The following is a 24,523-nucleotide window of genomic DNA, read 5'->3' on the forward strand; positions in this document are numbered from 1 at the left end:
GGTGCTCAAGGGCATGGAGGATTTAAGAAAGGCACCTGAAATCAAAACAATATTTCACAATGTTAAAGAAGAAAACATCACCTCTAACAAAATGAAGGTTTACTGCTGAAAAAAACATAAAATTGCCAACATGCCATACACCACAAGCAGTGGCAAGGAAAGACTCAGACCTTGGCCTGTATTTGCAAGTGGTGGTTCTAGAACTGCTCTCAGTAATGCATCTTCTTCTGTAATCTTACATGATGATGCAACACCTTTTCAATTAGAGTCTAGAAGAGGAGTCAAATGTAAAACAGGCAAATCAGTGCAGAAAAAAATCACTAGGGCTGAAGAACAAACTATGGGGGTAATTCCAAGTTGATTGCAGAAGGATTTTTTTTTAGCAGTTGGGCAAAACCATGTTCACTGCAGGGGAGGCAGATATAACATGTGCAGAAAGAGTTAGATTTGGGTGGGTTATTTTGTTTATGTGCAGGGTAAATACTGGCTGCTTTATTTTTACACTGCAAATTAGATTGCAGATTGAACACACCACACCCAAATCTAACTCTCTCTGCACATGTTAAATCTGTCTCCCCTGCAGTGCACATGGTTTTGCCCAATTGCTAACAAAGGGGGTAATTCCAATTTGATCGCAGCAGGATTTTTGATAGCAATTGGGCAAAACCATGGCCCTCATTCCGAGTTGTTCGCTCACAAGCTGCTTTTAGCAGCTTTACACACGCTAAGCCGCCGCCTAATGGGAGTGAATCTTAGCTTCTTAAAATTGCGAACGAAAGATTTGCAATATAACGAAAAGACATCTCTGTGCAGTTTCTGAGTAGCTCGAGACTTACTCGGCATCTGCGATCAGTTCAGTGCTTGTCGTTCCCGGTTTGACGTCATAAACACACCCAGTGTTCGCCCAGACACTCCTCCGTTTCTCCAGCCACTCCCGCGTTTTTCCCAGAAACGGTAGCGTTTTTTCACACACACCCATAAAACGGCCAGTTTCCGCCCAGAAACACCCACTTCCTGTCAATCACATTACGATCACCAGAACGAAGAATAAACCGTGAGTAAAATACCTAACTGCATAGCAAATTTACTTGGCGTAGTCGCAGTGCGGACATTGCGCATGCGCATTAGCGACTAATCGCTCCGTTGCGAGAAAAAAATAATGAGCGAATAACTCGGAATGACCCCCCATGTGCACTGCAAGGGAGGCAGATATAACGTGCAGAGAGAGTTAGATTTGGGTGGGTCATTTTGTTTCTGTGCAGGGTAATACTGGCTGCTTTATTTTTACACTGCAAATTAGATTGCAGATTGAACACACCCCACCCAAATCTAACTCTCTCTGCACATGTTATATCTGCCCCCCCTGCAGTGCACATGGTTTTGCCCAATTGCTAACAAAAATCCTGCTGCGATCAAATTGGAATTACCCCCAAAATTCCTGCTGCGATCAACTTGGAATTACCACCTATGTGTTCAGAAATGTCATAAATCCCCAAGGAGAGTCTAAGGGTGTCGACGAGTGCTAAGTGTTAGTCTGACGTTGCTGATACTGGACTTGTAGATAAGCCTCCTTTCATAATTTCTGAACCCTCTGCAAATATGGGGATGATCAGTACAAGTAAAGATGGTGATGGCATAATAAAAATTGAGGATGCTTGAGGTGCAACTGTGTGGAAGTGCAACTGCCATTTACAGAGGCGTAACTCTGGGAGGCAATGGAGTCATCTGCTGCCGGGCTCCTGCTCTGAAGGGGGGCACCTCTCCTCACATTCTGTAACACCATTGAAATAAGTTAATTGATAGCTGCCGCTATGTTTTCAGTGACCGACTTCCTCACTGGTCTCTGCACCTTACAAATCACACCCTTTTTATTATACTGTAGATACACATTTTACAAGTGTCATACTCAGGATTAGAAACCACAACCTATTACACTGGAAGCAGACACCTTACTGATGCAGCGGTTAGCTCCTGTATAGAAAATATGAGAATACTAACTACACTGCTCAAAAAATAAAGGGAACACTAAAATAACACATCCTAGATCTGAATGAATGAAATATTCTTATTAAATACTTTGTTCTTTACATAGTTGAATGTGCTGACAACAAAATCACACAAAAATGATCAATGGAAATCAAATTTATTAACCCATGGAGGTCTGGATTTGGAGTCACACTCAAAATTAAAGTGGAAAAACACACTACAGACTGATTCAACTTTGATGTAATGTCCTTAAAACAAGTCAAAATGAGGCTCAGTAGTGTGTGTGGCCTCCACGTGGGTGGCGGATGGTGAGGTGGCAGATGGTCTCCTGAGGGATCTCCTCCCAGACCTGGACTAAAGCATCCGCCAACTCCTGGACAGTGAGACATGATGTCCCAGATGTGCTTAATTGGATTCAGGTCTGGGGAACGGGCGGGCCATTCCATAGCATCAATGCCTTCGTCTTGCAGGAACTGCTGACATACTCCAGCCACATGAGGTCTAGCATTGTCTTGCATTAGGAGGAACCCAGGGCCAACCGCACCAGCATATGGTCTCACAAGGGGTCTGAGGATCTCATCTCGGTACCTAATGGCAGTCAGGCTACCTCTGGCGAGCACATGGAGGGCTGTACGGCCCCCCAAAGAAATGCCACCCCACACCATTACTGACCCACTGCCAAACCGGTCATGCTGGAGGATGTTGCAGGCATCAGAACATTCTCCTTGGCGTCTCCAGACTCTGTCACGTCTGTCACATGTGCTCAGTGAGAACCTGCTTTCATCTGTGAAGAGCACAGGGCGTCAGGGGCGAATTTGCCAATCTTGGTGTTCTCTGGCAAATGCCAAACGTCCTGCACGGTGTTGGGCTGTAAGCACAACCCCCACCTGTGGACGTCGGGCCCTCATACCACCCTCATGGAGTCTGTTTCTGATCATTTGAGTAGACACATGCACATTTGTGGCTTGCTGGAGGTCATTTTGCAGGGCTCTGGCAGTGCTCCTTCTGTTCCTCCTTGCACAAAGGCGGAGGTAGCGGTCCTGCTGCTGGGTTGTTGCCCTCCTACGGCCTCCTCCACGTCTCCTGATGTGCTGGCCTGTCTCCTGGTAGCGCCTCCATGCTCTGGACACTACGCTGACAGACACAGCAAACCTTCTTGCCACAGCTCGCATTGATGTGCCATCCTGGATGAGCTGAACTACCTGAGCCAATTGTGTGTGTTGTAGGGAGGTTATACAGGCACGTGGAGGCCACACACACTACTGAGCCTCATTTTGACTTGTTTTAAGGACATTACATCAAAGTTGGTTCAGCCTGTAGTGTGTTTTTCCACTTTAATTTTGAGTGTGACTCCAAATCCAGACCTCCATGGGTTAATAAATTTGATTTCCATTGATAATTTTTGTGTGATTTTGTTGTCAGCACATTCAGCTTTGTAAATAAAAAAGTATTTAATAAGAATATTTCATTCATTCAGATCTAGGATGTGTTATTTTAGTGTTCCCTTTGTTTTTTTGAGCAGTGTATATGAAGTTACTTCTCTGCAGAGGCAGAACTCTGGGAGGCAACAGAGTCATCTGCCGCTGGGCTCCTGCTCTGAAGGGGGGCACCTCTTCTCCCATTCTGTGACACCATTGAATTAAGTTAATTGATAGCTATCGCTGTCTTTTCAGTGGCCGACTTCCTCACTGGTCCCTGCACCTTACACATCATGATCACACCCTCTTTATTATACTGAATATACACATTTTACAAGTATCACACCCAGGATTAGAAACCACAACCTATTACACTGGAAGCAGACACCTTACTGATGAAGCCATTTGCTCCTCTATAGGAAATATGAGAATTCTAACTACATGAAGATACTTCTCTGACAATTACACGTAACTCATATAGTTAGAATTCTCATGCTTCCTCTACAGGAGCAAATAACTCCATCAGTAAAGTGTCTGCTGTTAGTGTAACAGGTCATGGGTTCTAATCCTGTGTATGACTGCTAAGAAATGTGTAATTTAAATAAAAGACAATGAAATGTATAAATACAGTATATACATTTTTTTCAGAACACTCCATACACACACTCACACACACACACACACACACACACACACACACACACACACACACACATATATATATACACACACATACATACATACATATATTTATCTTAATATAGGAAATAGGGGGGCACCAATATTTATCTTGCCTCCGGGCAACTGTGACGAACTTACGCCACTGGTCATTTAGTAGCCAGCCTGCTCGTTGCAGCCTTTTGACAATATTTGTGAAAACAATATTGTGAGCTGTGGGATGGTCAAAACTGACTGGAAAGTGGAAATGTCTGGAAATTAATGTAATTGAGGATCATAATAGCATAGTAACAAACACAGGCCCACATTACATGATTTTAGCTAAAAATACAGATTCAAAACCAAAACACATGAAGGTGGTTTTGCAAAACCAAAACAAAACACAAAAATTAATCCCGATCCAAAACACGGGGGTCAGCACACATCTCTACACCAGTTCCTCTGGCAGCCAGTGACTGTAGTGCCTTACAGTTTCTAGGCTCCTAAAGTTAGTTTTTGTTGAAGTACATCTCACAGTATGACTAGTCTACTTCTGTCTTCCTGTATGAGGAGAAACCTCATTAAGCCTCCCAGTTTCCTACATTTGGCCTCCAGCCCTAACCAACCTTCGGTTCCTCCACCAAGTATAGAAAATTCACAAGTCCTGACAATATGTATAATTTATTTCCAGTGATTTCTAACCAGCTTCTGCATATATTCATAAAGTACACAAACATATACTGTACATATGTACTTAGATATCCCTAACACTCCTCTGGGACTATAATATTTATATCAGGAATGACTGTATGCAGATGCAAAGCTTTATTCAAAATATATTTATTTTCTGTAGTATAAATGTACAATATATTATCAAGTTTGCTATGAATTGTTTTCAGTTTTATAAATGTGTAAGCATATTCCTTCTGTGTGTGTGAATGTAAGTATTTTTACCCAAGATTGCATTAAAACTCTCATTCCACTTAGAACTAAGTACAACTTTAGGTACACATAAGTGCTACAATTCCCATCAGTGCTAATTACATTACTCCAACTACAAATGCATAGTACATACTTACCTACATTGTCTTTCTCCTCTCCGGGAGAAGCCCGGAGAGGAGACGCTGCAGGTGTCTTTGGGGGGGGGGGGGCGGACTGTGACATCACTAAACCCCGCCCCTGCATCGGGAAATGCCGCGATTCGCGGGTCCGCAGGGCTAAAATGACGCAATTTGCATCATTTTAACCCCTTCTCCACTCGACGGACCCGCGAATGCGGGAGGTTATCGCTCCATCCTGCTCGCATCACTAGGGTGTGAGCAGTATGCGGGAGACCTGGCCACTCTTCCGGGGGTGCGGGGGGCTACCCCAAAAAACGGGAGCCTCCCGCAGCTTCCGGGAGAGTAGGTAAGTATGGCATAGTACCATTGGAGGCATAACAAGGATGGGGCATGTGTACTGGGCACTAGTGCAGGGCTTGAATTCAGGGTTGGACTGGACAAAGGGACGAATTCAGACCTGATCACAACAGCAAAATCTTTCTCTATTAGGCAAAACCATGTGCACTGCAGGTGTGGCAGATATAACGTGCAGAGAGAGTTAGATTTGGGTGGGTTATTTTGTTTCTGTACAGAGTAAATACTGGCTACTTTATTTTTGCACTGCAATTTAGGTTTGAACACACCCCACCCAAATCTAACTCTCTCTGCACATGTTATATGAATATGATATGAATCACCCACTGGTGTGTGCCGATTGTGTGATCCCTGTAGATAGTAGTGGGAACTTCTCTCCTTCAAGTATATGTCTACATTCCTGCAGTGCCATTTTCATAGCAAGGAGCTTTTTCTCAGCTATGGCATAATTAGGTTCCGCTGGCAAGAACTCCCGAGAATAGAAACTGCAAGGATGGAGCTGGTTATCTTCTATCTGTGACAGCACTGCTCCTAACTTGACTGCAGAGCTCAAGGAAATAAGGTTTGGATGGGTCCAGCTGACTGAGCAGTGCTGCGGAAATAAAAGCTTGTTTAAGTTGCTGGAATGACATCTGTACATCGTTTGACCAGTGTGTTGTATCTGCCCTTTTGTGAGTGTAGGTGTAAGATCTTGTATTTCAATATTGTTCACCTGACTATAAAATTTTTATTTTCTGCATGTTGCATGAAAGTATTACCATCTAATCTTAATGTCTGTTGGTTATTAATTAGTATATTGAAACCAGCATAAGGCAGGCCACCTTGGTGTGCTCCCCTGCTCCAGTCCGCCCCATTTGCCTATGGCTGTTCCCAGCATGTCCCTATCCACTATAGCTAAGGCCTGTCCAGTCGCTCACTGCAGTGGGAACTGTTGGATGGGGGACACGCATTGTAACACCCACAGCACATGCATGTCGGAGACTGCATAGACCTTAGTGTAATATTAGATCTTTGTGTATATTACATATAATTCAGTCGATTTATCATGATAGGGATTGTAGTGCTCCAATGACTATCACAGTGCACCTAATCAGCAGGCATTGTTGGAAACTCTGTCATACAGTAAGTGATTGTTATGGGCAAATATCACATCTTCCTGTTACATAAACTTATATAACAGAAGGTTCATTCAAAAATCTGATTTGTCTGACACAATTGATCATATTCAAACACTTGAAAATTAATGTACTTTTTATTTCTACATATTACCCCAGGCTCTCAAATCCTTATTGATGTTATGCAGAATGTGTGAAATACAAGTAAACAAAAGAGTCGTCATACCACTAATACCACCTTACATAACAATGAACACAAGAAGTATATCTGCAAAAATGTAATTGTATTGGCAGTTACAATTATATCACAAGAGTAATCTAATCTGACCATGGTCTCCTGATTACGTCTGCTCCAGGGACGTGCAGTCAGGGGAGGCAGTACCTCCCCTGTCATTAATGAATCAAATAATACAAAGAAGGTACTTAATATGTGTCATAAGTATCTGCTTTAGCCTTTATATTATTTAAATAATTTTTATCATGTACAGGGTTGGACTGGCCCACAGGGGTCCAATCTGGAACAATGAGGATTGTTCTCACTCCTCTTTTTCTTATTATCCTCAGCACCTTGGGTATGAGAGGAAGATGAAACCACTTTCGGCAGAAATTGTGGACGGGTCCGCAATTCTGCTCTATCCACATGAAAAACCAGATAGGGGCTTTTATGTGACAAAGCCGCCAACTCTGACACACGCCTAGCCGAAGCCAAGGCTAATAGCATGACCACCTTCCACGTGAGATATTTCAACTCCACCGTTTTAAGTGGTTCAAACCAGTGGGATTTCAGGAAAGTTAACACCACGTTAAGATCCCAAGGTGCCACTGGAGGCACAAAAGGAGGCTGAATATGCAGCACTCCCTTTACAAACGTCTGAACTTCAGGTAGAGAAGCCAACTTCTTTTGAAAGAAAATGGATAGGGCCGAAATCTGGACCTTAATGGAACCCAATTTTAGGCCCAAATTCACTCCGGACTGTAGGAAGTGAAGGAAACGGCCCAGCTGGAAATCCTCTGTAGGAGCATTCCTGGCCTCACACCAAGCAACATATTTTCGCCATATACGGTGATAATGTTGAGCTGTCACGTCCTTCCTAGCCTTTATCAGCGTAGGAATGACCTCATCTGGAATGCCTTTCTCTGCTAGGATCCGGCGTTCAACCGCCATGCCGTCAAACGCAGCCGCGGTAAGTCTTGGAACAGACAGGGCCCCTGTTGCAACAAGTCCTGTCTTAGAGGAAGAGGCCACGGGTCCTCTGTGAGCATTTCTTGCAGATCTGGATACCAAGTCCTTCGTAGCCAATCTGGAACAATGAGGATTGTTCTCACTCCTCTTTTTCTTATTATCCTCAGCACCTTGGGTATGAGAGGAAGAGGAGGAAATACATAGACCGACTGGAACACCCACGGTGTCACCAGGGCGTCCACAGGTATCGCCTGAGGGTCTCTTGACCTGGCGCAATACCTCTTGTAATCTGTGCGAAGACTTCCTGATGAAGTCCCCACTCTCCCGGGTGGAGGTCGTGTCTGCTGAAGAAGTGTGCTTCCCAGTTGTCCACTCCCGGGATGAACACTGCTGACAGTGCGCTTACGTGATTCTCCGCCCAGCGAAGAATTCTGGTGGCTTCCGCCATCGCCACCCTGCTCCTTGTGCCGCCTTGTCGGTTTACATGAGCCACTGCAGTGATGTTGTCTGACTGAATCAGAACCGGTTGGTCGCGAAGCAGGGTCTCCGCTTAACGTAGGGCATTGTACATGGCCCTTAGTTCCAGGATGTTGATGTGAAGGCAAGTCTCTTGACTTGACCACAGACCTTGGAAATTTCTTCCCTGTTTGACTGCTCCCCAACCTCGGAGGCTTGCCTCCGTGGTCACCAGGACCCAGTCCTGAATGCCGAATCTGCGGCCCTCAAGAAGGTGAGCGCTCTGCAGCCACCACAGGAGTGACACCCTGGCCCTGGGGGATAGGGTGATTAACTGATGCATCTGAAGATGTGATACGGACCACTTGTCCAGTAAGTCCCATTGAAAGGTCCTCGCATGGAACCTGCCGAAGGGAATGGCCTCGTATGATGCCACCATCTTTCCCTGGACTCGGGTGCAGTGATGTACTGACACCTGTTTTGGTTTTAATAGGTTCCTGACCAGTGTCATGAGCTCCTGAGCTTTCTCTATCGGGAGATAAACCCTTTTCTGGTCTGTGTCTAGAATCATGCCCAGGAAAGGCAGACGAGTCGTAGGAACCAACTGCGACTTTGGAATATTCAGAATCCAGCCGTGTTGCCGTAACACTTCCAGAGAAAGTGCGACGCTGTTCAGCAACTGCTCTCTTGATCTCGCTTTTATGAGGAGATCGTCCAAGTACGGGATAATGGTGACCCATTGCTTCCGCAGGAGTACCATCATTTCCGCCATTACCTTGGTAAATATTCTCGGTGCCGTGGAGAGACCAAACGGCAACGTCTGAAATTGGTAATGACAATCCTGTACCACAAATCTGAGGTACGCCTGATGAGGTGGATAAATGGGGACATGAAGGTATGCATCCTTTATGTCCAGAGACACCATAAAATCCCCCCCTTCCAGGCTTGCGATGACCGCTCTCAGCGATTCCATCTTGAACTTGAACCTTTTCAGGTATATGTTCAGGGATATTAAATTCAATATGGGTCTGACCGAAACGTCCGGTTTCGGGACTACAAACATGGTCGAATAATAACCTCTTCCCTGTTGAAGGAGGGGAACCTTGACCACCACCTGTTGAAGATACAATTTGTGAATTGCAGTTAACACTATTTCCCTCTTGTGGGGGGAAGCTGGTAGGGCCGATTTGAGGTATCGGTGAGGGGGCATCTCTTCGAATTCCAGCTTGTATCCCTGAGACACAATTTCTATCGCCCAGGGATCCACCTGGGAGTGAACCCACTTGTGGCTGAAATTTCGAAGACGTGCCCCCACCGGGCCTAGCTCCGCCTGTGGAGCCCCAGCGTCATGCGGTGGATTTTGTAGAGGCCGGGGAGGACTTCTGTTCCTGGGAACTAGCTGTGTTGTGCAGCTTCTTACCTCTGCCCCTGCCTCTGGCAAGAAAGGACGCACCTCGGACTTTCTTGTTTCTTTGTGATCGAAAGGACTGCATTTGATAATACGGTGCTCTCTTAGGCTGTGAGGGAATAAAAGGCAAAAAATTTGACTTTCCAGCTGTAGCTGTGGAGACCAGGTCCGAGAGACCCTCTCCAAACAATTCCTCACCCTTGTAAGGTAAAACCTCCATATGCCTTTTTGAGTCGGCATCACCTGTCCATTGCCGAGTCCACAGGACCCTTCTGGCAGAAATCGACATAGCATTTATTCTAGAACCCAGTAGACTAATGTCTCTTTGAGCATCTCTCATATATAGGACAGCGTCTTTAATATGCCCCAGGGTCAACAATACGGTATCCTTGTCTAAAGTATCAATTTCCTCAGATAAGGTATCCGTCCATGCTGCTACAGCACTACACACCCAGGCCGACGCGATTGCCGGCCTCAGTAAGGTACCTGAATGTGTATAAATGGACTTCAGGGTAACCTCCTGTTTGCGATCTGCAGCATCTTTGAGGGTATCCGTATCCTGTGACGGCAGGGCTACCTTCTTGGATAAGCGTGTTAAAGCTTTGTCCACCCTAGGGGAGGATTCCCAGCGTAACCTGTCCGTTGGCGGGAAAGGATACGCCATAAGAATCCTTTTGGAAATCTGCAGTTTTTTATCTGGAGATTCCCAAGCCTTTTCACATAACTCATTTAGCTCGTGTGTGGGGGGAAAAGTTACCTCCGGCTTCTTTTCCCCATACATATGCACCCTCTTGTCAGGGACTGGGGTTTCCTCTGTGATGTGCAACACATCCTTAATTGGTATAATCATATAACGGATGGATTTAGCCAATTTTGGCTGTAACTTTGCATCATCGTAATCGACACTGGAGTCAGAATCCATGTCGGTATCTGTGTCAACAGTTTGGGATAGTGGGCGCTTCTGAGACCCTGACGGCCTCTGCGACATAGGATCAGGCACGGGTTGGGACCCTGACTGTCCCGAGGCTTCAGCTTTTTCTAACTTTTTATGCAGGGAATTAACATTATCATTTAAAACCTTCCACATATCCATCCAATCAGGTGTCGGCGCCGTCGGTGGAGACACCACATTAATTTGCTCCCGCTCTGCTTCCACATAGCCTTCCTCATCAGACATGTCGACACAAGCGTACCGACACACCACACACACAGGGAATGCCCTCTCTGAAGACAGTTCCCCCACAAGGCCCTTTGGAGAGACAGAGAGAGAGTATGCCAGCACACACCCCAGCGCTATAAACCCAGGAATAACACAGTAACTTAATGTTAACCCAGTAGCTGCTGTTTATATTGCTTTTTGCGCCTAATTATGTGCCCCCCCTCTCTTTTTACCCTCTTCTACCGTGTATCTGCAGGGGAGAGCCTGGGAAGCTTCCTCTCAGCGGAGCTGTGGAGAAAAAATGGCGCTGGTGAATGCTGAGGAAGAAGCCCCGCCCCCTCGGTGGTGGGCTTCTGTCCCGCTTAAATATGCAATTTTTTGGCGGGGGCTCATACATATATACAGTGCCCAGCTGTATATATGCTTAACTTTGCCAAAAGAGGTCCCAAATGCTGCCCAGGCCCCCCCCCCCCCCCGCGCCCTGCACCCTTACAGTGACCGGAGTATGTGTAGGTGTGTGGAGCAATGGCGCACAGCTGCAGTGCTGTGCATTACCTCAGTGAAGTACACGGAGTCTCCTGCCACCTGTGAAGTCTTCTTTGCTTCTCATACTCACACGGCTTCTGTCTTCCGGCTCTGCGAGGGGGGCGGCGCGGCTCCGGGACCGGACGGCGAGGGTGAGATCCTGCGTACCGATCCCTCTGGAGCTAATGGTGTCCAGTAGCCTAAGTAGCCTAAGAAGCAGGACCTAGCTTCAGAGAGTAGGGCTGCTTCTCTCCCCTCAGTCCCACGATGCAGGGAGTCTGTTGCCAGCAGAGCTCCCTGAAAATAAAAAACCTAACAAAATACTTTCTCTCAGCAAACTCAGGAGAGCTCACTGAAATTAAATCACCCAGCTCGTCTGGGCACAGTATCAAACTGAGGTCTGGAGGAGGGGCATAGAGGGAGGAGCCAGTGCAAACCAGAACCTAAATTCTTTCTTAAAGTGCCCATGTCTCCTGCGGAGCCCGTCTATCCCCCATGGTCCCCAGCATCCACTAGGACGTTAGAGAAATATCACTTAGCTTCCTGTGTACGATCCTTTGTGACAGGGCTCCGTGTCGACCAGGAGTTGACTTTCACAGTATTCTATCCGCGGCGGGAAAAGAATAAACCTTCGGACTCCTTGAGAGGATCTGAGACCAACTCGTCATGGCCGACCTAGAGCTTTATCAACAGAGCGACCAGCACATGAGAAGGAATACTTTTACTTCAGCATTCATTTTAAATCATACGATGAATATACATAATGTAATACACAATTTGTCACACATATCCTAACTATATATATGTATATATATATATATATATATATATATATATAAGCGGATTGTCCGGAACCGTCGGGTCCCTAGTGACAGTAATGTGTTCTGAATGTGTATGACCATGTACTGAAATGTCCCAGTTGTGGATCTACCGGGAAACGTTATGGTCGACAGAAAACCTAGTATTCGTCGACAGCAGGGAGTAGTAACCAGGCAAAATAACATTCTTGCAACCCCGAGGGGTCCGAGGGAAGCATACATATATCATTTTAATAACACTCCCCCACATATACTACCATGTCTGTGCTCGAGCTACAGGCCCATGGAACCGTACCATACATATAAATATATATACAGGTATAAGGTAGTTACAGCATGTTAATTTACACCCAGTAATAACAGTTGGTGCCGACAGGGTCACCCACATACTACTGTGTCTCCCATACAGTGTTTACTTTTGACAAGCATACAACTACCGACCTGCTGATACTACATCTACTGAATCAAGTACCAACAGGCGTCGGCGATGCCGACAGTGATCCCCACAGCTGTTTGTGACAGAGCACTCACGCATGTCGACATATGTTGACTAAAAAGCTATAGTGGGTATATCTGACAGGAACACACAGATATATGCACAACAATAATGTTTACATGCCCATTATCTAAAATAGTGCTATATTTCCTCTATATAGCACTAAAACACTGTGCCCCCCCCCCCCCCTCGTTTGCACTGTATACATTGCTTTGGCGGGGACATGGAGAAAATGGCGCTGAATCTTGTTGTGGGGGCTAAGCCCCGCCCCTTCTCGGCGCGCTTCAGCCCTGCTATTAAAATAGCTTTTTATGCTGGCGGGGGTCCGTAGGCACTGTATACATGTTTTTGCCACACTCAAAGAGGTACATATTGCTGCCCAGGGCGCCCCCCCGCGCCCTGCACCCTTGTAAAGCCGTTGGTGTGTGGGAGCAATGGCGCGCAGCGTGACCGCTGCTTTATACTGGCGGGGGTATCGTACACGGTGCCCGGGCACCGAATATGCATCTCTTGCCAGCGGTTTTGACCCTCAGTAACTTGCTGTCCAGGGCGCTCCCCCCCAGCGCCCTGCATCCTGTGAGTGCCGTTGGTGTGTGGGAGCATGGAGCGCAGCGCGACCGCTGCACTGTACCTCCGTTACTGAAGTCTTCTGCCGTCACTGAAGTCTTCTGTTCTTCTAATACTCACCCGGCTTCTTTCTTCTGGCTTCTGTGAGGGGGGTGACGGCGTGGCTCCGGGAACAAGCAGCTAGGCGCACCAAGTGATCGAACCCTCTGGAGCTAATGGTGTCTAGTAGCCTAAGGGTGCATACACACGGTGAGATTCGGACTTATCCGATTCTCACCGTGCGACAGGGGGCCGGGTCGGCACTTAGCCAGTATCGCAAGCACATAATAACTGTGCTTGCGATGCTGGCTATGTGCGATTTCAATCCTGACTATCTCTTCTATAGAGATAGTCAGGATTGACTTGCCTGCACAGCCTATTTTTTCTTCCGATGCCGACCGCGCGGGGCCGCGCATCGGCATCGGATCGGGATCGCAAGGTGACTGTCACCTTGCGATCTGCACTATATTTTCTTCCGATTCTGACTATATAGTCAGAATCGGAAGAAAATATCTTACCGTGTGTACACACCTTAAGAAGCAGAGCCTTTAACTCAGAAGAAGTAGGTCTGACTTCTCTCCCCTCAGTCCCACGAAACAGAGAGCCTATAGCCAGCAGGTCTTCCTGAAAATAAAAAACCTAACAATAAAGTATTTTAGAGAAACTCAGTAGAGCTCCCCTAGTGTGTGTCCAGTCACTCCTGGGCACAGAATCTAACTGAGGTCTGGAGGAGGGGCAAAGAGGAAGGAGCCAGTTCACACCCATTCAAAGTCTTATAGTGTGCCCATGTCTCCTGCGGATCCCGTCTATACCCCATGGTCCTTACGGAGTCCCCAGCATGTCTAGGATGTAGGAGAAACCTAGTTACGGCCTTGGTCACATCTATGGGTGGGATCTATTGTAGTTGGGTTGTGACAGCAACAGGGTCTATGCTAGAGCCACATCTATGGGTGGGATGGGGCTAATCAGGTCCTAGAAGCAAAAGCGGTCACATCTATGGGTAAAGAGAGAGAGAGACTGACTTGCTGAGCTGGAAGCAGCGCTAGTGCTGCTGTAGAGTGAGACAGCCGGGAGTGCTGAACAAACTGAGCAGAGGCAACCCTGTGAAGGAGACAGGGGAAATGTGCTCGGTGTGTAGGTGCGGACACAACACTGGGTCTCTGGTGACAGTTGTAGTGAGGCTATGTAGTGGGATACCACACACCTGTGAATTGAACGGTGCTCCCTAGGCAGCTGTGTGTGGGAAAGAAGTCACTCGTGTTACCACTTTTTCGCATTGATAGTGATCAGACAGGTAAAGGTGGCCATTAGGAGAAAACTCTGGCATTCCCGACTGTGACTTCCACCCTGTTGGTCCTGGCTGCTATTTATTATCAGTTATTTATACAGCACACACATATTCTGCAGCACTTTACAGAGAGAATATTTGCCCATTCACATCAGTCCCTGCCCCAGTGCAGTTTACAATCTATATTCCCTATCACATGTACAAACACACACATTCATGCTAGGTGTGGCCGGAGAGCCCCAGCCACGGGGCAAATGGCCGCCTGCGGCACTGAAGGGGTTAAACCCTAGTGCCCGGCGCCATTTTTTAAGACAAAGGGGCGCTTGGCGCCAAATTTGAATTATGTTGGGCGCTAGGCGCCGTGATGTGTAAAATGTTTAAATGCATGTATTTTATGGTTGTGCCGTGGTCCCGGACCTCTCCGGAGACCACGGCAGGGAGGACAGCCCCCGGCGCGCTCAGCAGAGTGTGCGCGCCGGGGGAGAGGAGGCAGCCGCTGACCGCCGGAGTCCGGGAGCTCCGCTCCCGGCAGCAGTCAGTGTAGCCCCGGGCGCACTGGAGTGTGCGCGCCGGGGAGAAGGGTGAGCGCTGCGGCTGGGAGCTCGGCTCCCGCTGCAGTGCTCTATGTGAGAGCCGCCGCTGGGGGCCGGGAGCTCTGCTCCCAGCGCCTCAGCCCAGCACGGGTGGCCAGCCGCAGCAGCCGGGACGGACGTCCCGGGCTGCTAGCCGGCGAGGGGGGTGCGCTGCAGCCCGGCTCCCCGCCGGACGCTGCAGCGAGGCCACCAGACAGGCGCCGCTCATGGGGGACCGGGCTAGCCGGCTCCCTAGCGGCGTGGCTGAAATTAGGCTGCCCAGCAGGATGGTGAGCGCTGGGGTCCGGGAGCTACGCTCCCGGCGCCTCAGCGCTGAAACAAAGCCAGAGTCACGGCGGCCGGGACAAGTGTCCCGGGCCGCCGGACTTCGGTACAGGGGGGTGCGCCGCTGCGTGCGGCGGGGCCACAAAAGTAGTGCCACCCTGGGGGGACAGGGAGAGCCAGCTCCCTGGAACCCCAGAGGCAGGAAGGCAGGCTGGAGGATGGGGGAAGCCAGCCCCATACCTCCAGCACTGAGAGGGAGAGCCCTAGCAGCCAGGCTGCAGGGCTAGGGAAGGCACTGCAGTGCCTGAGTATGTAGAGTCTGTGCAAGGCACAGGCTCAGTGTATAGTTACAGGGAAATGTACAGTGTGATTTAAAATGTAATGTATTTAAAGATAAAATGCACTTACTTGATTGTGTGTCCCAGGAGGGGGGAATCCATAGCTGTGCAGGCTGATGGATTCTCCCAGACCTTTTCCCTAAAAACGGAATGCTTTCCCATCCAGCCTCACAGTTCCAATGGGCACAGGGAGAAAGAGAAGCAGCTTAGCTATAAAACAAGCTGAGTGGTTTCTTGGAGCTCCATGGAGATCAGCCGTAGTGCCAAGAAACCTGGACCGGGGAGCCCGGCTGCCCAGCTCTGGAGCCCAAATCCAGGCTGCAGGCAGTGAGAGGGGTCCCGGGCAGGTTTCTGGAAGTCAGATTTAGGAGGGAAAACTTCCCCCCAGCCAGACTGGACGGCACCGGGGAGTATCCTGATTCTCCAAGGTAGGAGCGTCAAAGGAGACCGACTACTCCCCACTGTCCATAGGGAACAATGTTAGGTGTGCATGAGACCAGAGCATGCACAGCTCATGGGTAAACATTGATTGGTTGTACACCACAGGGCGGGCTTACCCCCTGTGGTAAGGGGTCTTGGAGAGGGATAAAAAAAGGGCAGTTGGCCCATAGGAGTGTGTATTGTAACATCTTCTTCTGCTGAAAAGATCTTGATTGTATGCTGTTGCCCCTAGCAATAGGGAGGAGCCTTTTTAAAGGTTATTTGAGCAATAAACACCTTTGCCTCAAGAAGACTGCTTCATCTTGTGACCAACAGGGTTAGGCCAAACCTAGCCCCGTTCTCCGGCTGTCCAGGGAAGCACCTGACGTCTCCAAGCTCCGCCTTCCGCCAGCTACCGGTAGAGGCCTAGCAAGTGGCTAGTGGGGATTCGTCGACACCACACAGGTGTGGTAAAGCAGTGCGTCGGCACATACAGAGCAGAACCGTGGTTCCAAACGCCACGGCAGGTTAGGAGTTTGGTGGTGGCAGCGAGAACCCGCCCACAGCGCAGTGGGTGGAGTCAGTAACAGGCGGTTACTGACGGTAAGCGGGAATCCCCTATGTGGTCAGGCCTCGTGCGGCTAGACCTTCCATTCTGTGCGCAGTCAACGGGACGCGGAAGCTGCGAGTGCTTCCGTGCGGTTCCGTTCTGTCACAGAAATTGGTGGCATAGAGGTGGGATAATCCCAGGCGGCTTTTCATCACCCGATTGGAGAAGCCGAGTTACTCAGGAGAGGAGTAACTGCAGCGCAGGAGGACGCACAAGATGGCGGAATTCAGCGGAATGTCCAAGGAGGATCTGGAGATCGTATGCCAGGGGAAGGGTGTGGAAATCCCTTTCAACGCGTCCAGGAGCGTCATGCAGGCGGCGCTCAGGAGCGTGGAGGAGTCTCATCGGGCGGAGGTGGAAAGCACTGACGGCGTCAGCATCGCAGAGGACGGCCCAGCAGTGGACCTTCATGAGGAACCGGTGAGAACCACAAGCCCCTCCCTCTCTCACAACAGCCATGTCTCCCAACAATCCCTAGCAGGGCCAGGATCCCAACGTCCCAGGGGGGGCGGCCCGGATACCCTAGCAGATCGGCTAGCGGAATTGGGGGAAAGGGCAACGGAGCAAGAGCGCTTGATCATCATCCAGATGTGGCGTGATGAGCGGGCACCACAGGCCGTGGTACCCCGGGAGCCGTTGTCAGCTGTTGTACACAGATCAGGACGAGTTCAGTTTGCCAAGTTTGCAGACAGTGATGGGGACATTGATGGACATTTGCAAGTCTTTGAGAGGACTTGTAAACTACATGAACTACCCAAGTCAGAGTGGGTGAGACACCTTGTGCCCACTCTGCATGGAGAGGCCTTGGAGGCCTATCGAGGAGTGGCGACGGAGGACTGTGGGAACTACGACGAAGTCGAGAAGGCCCTCCTCCAGCGATTCTTCATCACTCCCGAGTCTTACAGGAAGAAATTCAGAGACTTGCCCAAGAATCCTAGCAGCACCCATGAGCAGTTCGCCACCCAGCTGCGGCAGTACGTGGTGAAGTGGGTGAAGGATTCGGAAGCCACTACATGGGACGCACTGATCGACCTGATCTGCAGGGAGCAGTTCTACCGCAGGTGCACCCCAGAAGTGAAGGAGTGGGTGCTAGATCGGGAGCCACCCAGCCTAAAGATGGCTGCCCAGTTAGCAGACAAATATGTGGCAATTCGGCCGCAGGGGCAGAAGCGCCCAACCAGCAGCCAACCCCAAAAGACTGTACCACCAGGGGGACACCCCTCTTCAGCTCATCGCCCCCCAAAGCAAGCATCTTCCAACCCGGGTGCTTTTGGCCAGCAACCGCCCCGCAGTGCCCCTGCCAGTAATCAGAGGCCATCGGAGCCACGCCTGGACAAAAAGTGCTATGGCTGTGGGAAGATCGGACATCTGAGGATGAACTGTCCTGCATCCCAAGCACCCCAGACTCGTGCCCCAAATCCGAGTGCTGGAGCCCGGATTGCTTGCTTAACCCGGGAAGATGAGCTTCCAGAGACTGTACCCCTCCAGTCAGTCCGATGGAGTGTGGCAAGAAACAGGTGGACTCCACGGAAAGAGTCACCTGTATGGCTAAGAAGCCCCCACCAAATATGTGGCGGCACCTGCAGCCGGTTCAAGTGGGATCCCTGCAGGGCGAAGGCTTAAGAGACTCTGGGGCCTCCATCACCGTTGTAAGCCCCCACCTGGTCGACCCTGCTGCCGTACTGCAGGGTTGCACTGCAAAAGTTACAGTGGCCGATGGGCTAGAGCGAGAAGTGCCCATGGCCAGAGTCTACCTTGACTGGGGAGCTGGACAAGAGCTAAGAGATGTCGCCGTAATGGATGGCCTCCCAACTGATGTCGTCTTGGGGAATGATCTCGGTGGAGGGATCGTTACTGCCTTCGCGAACGCCATCACCCGGAGTCAAGCGGCCAGACTACAGTCTTCATCGTCTCTGCCAGCACCGCCCAGCCCAGAGGAAAAGACCCCAGCGGCTGAACAACCGCCAACCACAGCGTCAGCCATCCCAGAGGAAAAGACCACAGCGGCCAGATCAGCACATCTGCCCCTTGCCTCTGGTGGGCCTACGTCCCCTAGCAACGCAGAGGATGTCGGTTCCAGTTTGTTGAATCCTGTGCGGGTGCCCGGTGATGTTCCTGTCCCTAGTGGTTTGCCAACTCCGGCGGTGAGTATGAGTGACTACCCCGACCCTACCATGACTGACCCCAACTTGACTGACCCCAATATTCCCCCTGTAGAGTGTCCAAACTTAGGAGAAAGTGAAGGCCGCAGGCAGGAGTTTAGGGAAGCTCAGCTCTCTGACCCATCCCTGGAAGGTATGAGGCGCCAAGCTGGCCGCGGCCTTGCTGGGATGGGGGCAGGGAGTGTGACCTGGTGGAAACGGTTACTGTACCGGGTAGCCAAGGTAGAAGGGGATAGGCCCGTGCGGGAGCAAGTTCAACTGGTGGTTCCCAGGAGCTTTCGGGAGCAACTGATGTCAGTTGCCCATGAAATTCCTTTGGCGGGACACCAGGGGAGGGACCGAACACTGAGGCGCCTGACGCAGAACTTTTTTTGGCCCGGAGTGTCGGATGACGTCCGGACCTACTGTAAGTCCTGTGATGTGTGCCAACGGCTGGGACGCCCCAGTGCTCGGGCTCCCCTGAGGTCTTTGCCGATAGTCGGGGAACCTTTCCAACGAGTGGCTGTGGACATAGTCGGTCCCCTACCTGTGCCCAGTAGATCGGGGAAGAGATACATCCTCACCGTGGTGGATTATGCTACCCGGTATCCGGAGGCTGTGGCTCTGTCCGCCATCACTGCGGAAAAGGTAGCGGACGCTCTGCTAGGCATATTTAGTAGAGTAGGGTTCCCCAGTGAGATCCTAACCGATCAAGGGACGCAGTTCATGAGTGATCTGGTCCAGTGTCTCTGGGCGAAGTGCGGAGTGCGCCAACTCCGCACTGCCCCCTATCATCCCCAGACTAACGGACTTTGCGAGAGATTCAATGGCACTCTGAAGCAGATGCTACGGGCATTTGTGACTTCGGAGGGAGGAGACTGGGAGCGATACCTGCCGCACCTCCTGTTTGCATATCGGGAAGTGCCCCAGGAGTCAACCGGATTCTCGCCCTTCGAGTTACTATATGGCCGCAGAGTCCGTGGACCTCTTGACTTGTTTCGGGAGTCTTGGGAGGGGGAGCTGATCCACCAGGATGAGTCCGTGGTGGAGTATGTGTTGAAGCTCAGGGATCGGTTAGAAAATCTCATGGGACTAGCGCATGCGAATCTTGCGGAAGCACAGACCAAGCAGAAGACTTGGTATGACCAGGGCGCGCGTGCTCGGGTCTTTGGAGTAGGGCAGAAGGTGCTGGTTCTGGTGCCCACACGTCAGAACAAGCTCCAGGCTGCCTGGGCGGGACCGTACACGGTTGCAAAACGCCTAAGCGACATCACCTATGTGGTGTCATTTGACAGCGATGGTAGGAGGCAGCGTACCTACCATATAAACATGTTGAAGGCATACCACGAGCGTGTGGAGTCGGTAGCCGCTGTGTGCTGCCTGCCGATGGAGGAACCAGGAAAAGATCCCATTCCTGACCTCCTCGCGGATGCCAAGGGTGAGGGTGGTGTAGAGGAAGTTAGCTGGAGCAGTGAGCTTGGTAACCACAAGAGGGAGCAGCTGGAGTCAGTGCTGCTGTCCTTTGAGGCCCAGTTCCGCAGGAAGCCCGGCCTGACTTCCCTACGTGCCCATCATGTAGACACTGGTGAGCATAGGCCGATTCGGCAACCCGCGTATCGGGTCTCACCAGAGGCGCAGGCGAGTATCTACCAAGAGGTGCAGGAGATGTTAGCGCTAGGCGTAATCACGCGCTCCAACAGTCCCTGGGCCGCCTCTGTTGTACTGGTTCCCAAGAAGGACCGGACAACCAGGTTCTGCGTAGACTACCGCCGGTTGAACGAAGTAACCAAATCAGACGCCTATCCCCTACCCCGCATTGACGCACTGTTAGACGAGCTGGCTGGGGCGAAGTACATCTCTACGTTCGACCTGAGCAAGGGGTATTGGCAGATACCAATGACTCCCGAGGCCCAGGAACGGTCCGCCTTCATCACCTCCTTTGGCTTGTTTGAGTTCAAAACCATGCCATTTGGGATGAAGAATGCACCAGCCACCTTCCAGAGTGTGGTCAATGACCTGCTGAAGGGGTTCCGAGAGTTCGCCCAGGCCTACTTGGATGACATTGCTGTGTTCAGCCGAACCTGGGAAGAGCACCTGGGGCATGTGGGGTTGGTGTTAGAGAGGATTCGGTGGGCAGGTCTGACCATCAGGGCAGACAAGTGCCAAATGGGGATGACAGAGGTACAGTACCTGGGGCACCGTGTGGGGGGAGGTAAGGTGAAGCCTGAACCAGCGAAGGTGGGGGCGATCCGCGACTGGCCCCGGCCCACAACCCAGAGACAGGTCCTGGCTTTCTTAGGGATCGCAGGATACTACAGACGTTTTGTCCCCGACTTTAGTTCCGTGGCCAAACCCCTGACTGATCTGACGAAGAAGAAACTCCCCAAGATAGTTGACTGGACGACCGCATGTGAGTTGGCATTCCAGTCGTTGAAAACCGCTCTAGTACAAGCTCCAGTACTGATGGCGCCGGACTATAGTAAAAACTTTGTTGTACAAACTGATGCGTCACAGTACGGACTCGGGGCAGTACTGAGCCAGGAGGGGCCGGATGGGCAGGAGCACCCTGTGGCCTATTTGAGCAGAAAGCTGCTACCGCGGGAGGTGGGGTATGCCACAATTGAAAAGGAGTGTTTGGCTATTGTTTGGGCTGTGAAGAAGCTTCAGCCCTATTTGTATGGCCGCCATTTTACGGTGGTAACGGACCACAATCCATTACGGTGGCTCCAGCACACCACGGGGGAAAACGGCAGACTGTTGCGGTGGAGCCTTGCTCTTCAGGTTTATGACTTTCATATTATCCACAAGCAAGGCAAGGCTCATAGCAATGCAGATGGACTGTCACGTCAGGAGGAGCCTGAACCCCCAAAGAACTCCCGGTAACCTCATTAAGGACTGCGGGACCAGGACCCAAATCGTTGGGACATGGGTCCCTGGTTGACCCGCTTGAATGGGGGGGGAGGAGTGTGGCCGGAGAGCCCCAGCCACGGGGCAAATGGCCGCCTGCGGCACTGAAGGGGTTAACCCCTAGTGCCCGGCGCCATTTTTTAAGACAAAGGGGCGCTTGGCGCCAAATTTGAATTATGTTGGGCGCTAGGCGCCGTGATGTGTAAAATGTTTAAATGCATGTATTTTATGGTTGTGCCGTGGTCCCGGACCTCTCCGGAGACCACGGCAGGGAGGACAGCCCCCGGCGCGCTCAGCAGAGTGTGCGCGCCGGGGGAGAGGAGGCAGCCGCTGACCGCCGGAGTCCGGGAGCTCCGCTCCCGGCAGCAGTCAGTGTAGCCCCGGGCGCACTGGAGTGTGCGCGCCGGGGAGAAGGGTGAGCGCTGCGGCTGGGAGCTCGGCTCCCGCTGCAGTGCTCTATGTGAGAGCCGCCGCTGGGGGCCGGGAGCTCTGCTCCCAGCGCCTCAGCCCAGCACGGGTGGCCAGCCGCAGCAGCCGGGACGGACGTCCCGGGCTGCTAGCCGGCGAGGGGGGTGCGCTGCAGCCCGGCTCCCCGCCGGACGCTGCAGCGAGGCCACCAGACAGGCGCCGCTCATGGGGGACCGGGCTAGCCGGCTCCCTAGCGGCGTGGCTGAAATTAGGCTGCCCAGCAGGATGGTGAGCGCTGGGGTCCGGGAGCTACGCTCCCGGCGCCTCAGCGCTGAAACAAAGCCAGAGTCACGGCGGCCGGGACAAGTGTCCCGGGCCGCCGGACTTCGGTACAGGGGGGTGCGCCGCTGCGTGCGGCGGGGCCACAAAAGTAGTGCCACCCTGGGGGGACAGGGAGAGCCAGCTCCCTGGAACCCCAGAGGCAGGAAGGCAGGCTGGAGGATGGGGGAAGCCAGCCCCATACCTCCAGCACTGAGAGGGAGAGCCCTAGCAGCCAGGCTGCAGGGCTAGGGAAGGCACTGCAGTGCCTGAGTATGTAGAGTCTGTGCAAGGCACACGCTCAGTGTATAGTTACAGGGAAATGTACAGTGTGATTTAAAATGTAATGTATTTAAAGATAAAATGCACTTACTTGATTGTGTGTCCCAGGAGGGGGGAATCCATAGCTGTGCAGGCTGATGGATTCTCCCAGACCTTTTCCCTAAAAACGGAATGCTTTCCCATCCAGCCTCACAGTTCCAATGGGCACAGGGAGAAAGAGAAGCAGCTTAGCTATAAAACAAGCTGAGTGGTTTCTTGGAGCTCCATGGAGATCAGCCGTAGTGCCAAGAAACCTGGACCGGGGAGCCCGGCTGCCCAGCTCTGGAGCCCAAATCCAGGCTGCAGGCAGTGAGAGGGGTCCCGGGCAGGTTTCTGGAAGTCAGATTTAGGAGGGAAAACTTCCCCCCAGCCAGACTGGACGGCACCGGGGAGTATCCTGATTCTCCAAGGTAGGAGCGTCAAAGGAGACCGACCACTCCCCACTGTCCATAGGGAACAATGTTAGGTGTGCATGAGACCAGAGCATGCACAGCTCATGGGTAAACATTGATTGGTTGTACACCACAGGGCGGGCTTACCCCCTGTGGTAAGGGGTCTTGGAGAGGGATAAAAGAAGGGCAGTTGGCCCATAGGAGTGTGTATTGTAACATCTTCTTCTGCTGAAAAGATCTTGATTGTATGCTGTTGCCCCTAGCAATAGGGAGGAGCCTTTTTAAAGGTTATTTGAGCAATAAACACCTTTGCCTCAAGAAGACTGCTTCATCTTGTGACCAACAGGGTTAGGCCAAACCTAGCCCCGTTCTCCGGCTGTCCAGGGAAGCACCTGACGTCTCCAAGCTCCGCCTTCCGCCAGCTACCGGTAGAGGCCTAGCAAGTGGCTAGTGGGGATTCGTCGACACCACACAGGTGTGGTAAAGCAGTGCGTCGGCACATACAGAGCAGAACCGTGGTTCCAAACGCCACGGCAGGTTAGGAGTTTGGTGGTGGCAGCGAGAACCCGCCCACAGCGCAGTGGGTGGAGTCAGTAACAGGCGGTTACTGACGGTAAGCGGGAATCCCCTATGTGGTCAGGCCTCGTGCGGCTTGACCTTCCATTCTGTGCGCAGTCAACGGGACGCGGAAGCTGCGAGTGCTTCCGTGCGGTTCCCTCCTGTCACACTAGGGTTAATTTTTATTGGAAGCCAATTAACCTACCAGTATATGTTTGGATTGTGAGAGGAAACTGGAGTACCCGGAGGTAACCCACACAAGTACAGGAAGAATATACAAACTCCACACAGTTTGAGCCATGGTGGGAATCGAACCCATGACCTTAGTGCTGTGAAGCAGTAATACTATTACACCATGGTTGATTCTATATCGGAGTGGGAGAAGGGACCTTCTGACGTACCTAGGGGAGGAGACACGTCACCAGGGGGAGGAACTACCGCCGAACAGGGTACACGAAAAGTACGCTCGCCACGCTTCGGGCTCGGTGGCTCTCTCCGCTTCGCTCGCCCCCTGATTACTAAAGGTAATAGTTGGTGACGTGGATAGTAGAGGAACTATCCCATTGGCCTAGCTCCTCCCCCTTGTGCTGTGACTCCTCCCCCTGACGGAAAAGGTCCCTTAGCCCACTTGGATCTAGCTTCAACCATTACAGCAGGCTTGTCCAGCCCGCGGCCCGCGGGCCGCATGCGGCCCAAGTCGGCTAGTAATGCGGCCCAGGAGCA

The sequence above is a fragment of the Pseudophryne corroboree genome, chromosome 3 (genome assembly GCF_028390025.1).
Source record: "Pseudophryne corroboree isolate aPseCor3 chromosome 3, aPseCor3.hap2, whole genome shotgun sequence".
Classification (NCBI taxonomy): domain Eukaryota; kingdom Metazoa; phylum Chordata; class Amphibia; order Anura; family Myobatrachidae; genus Pseudophryne; species Pseudophryne corroboree.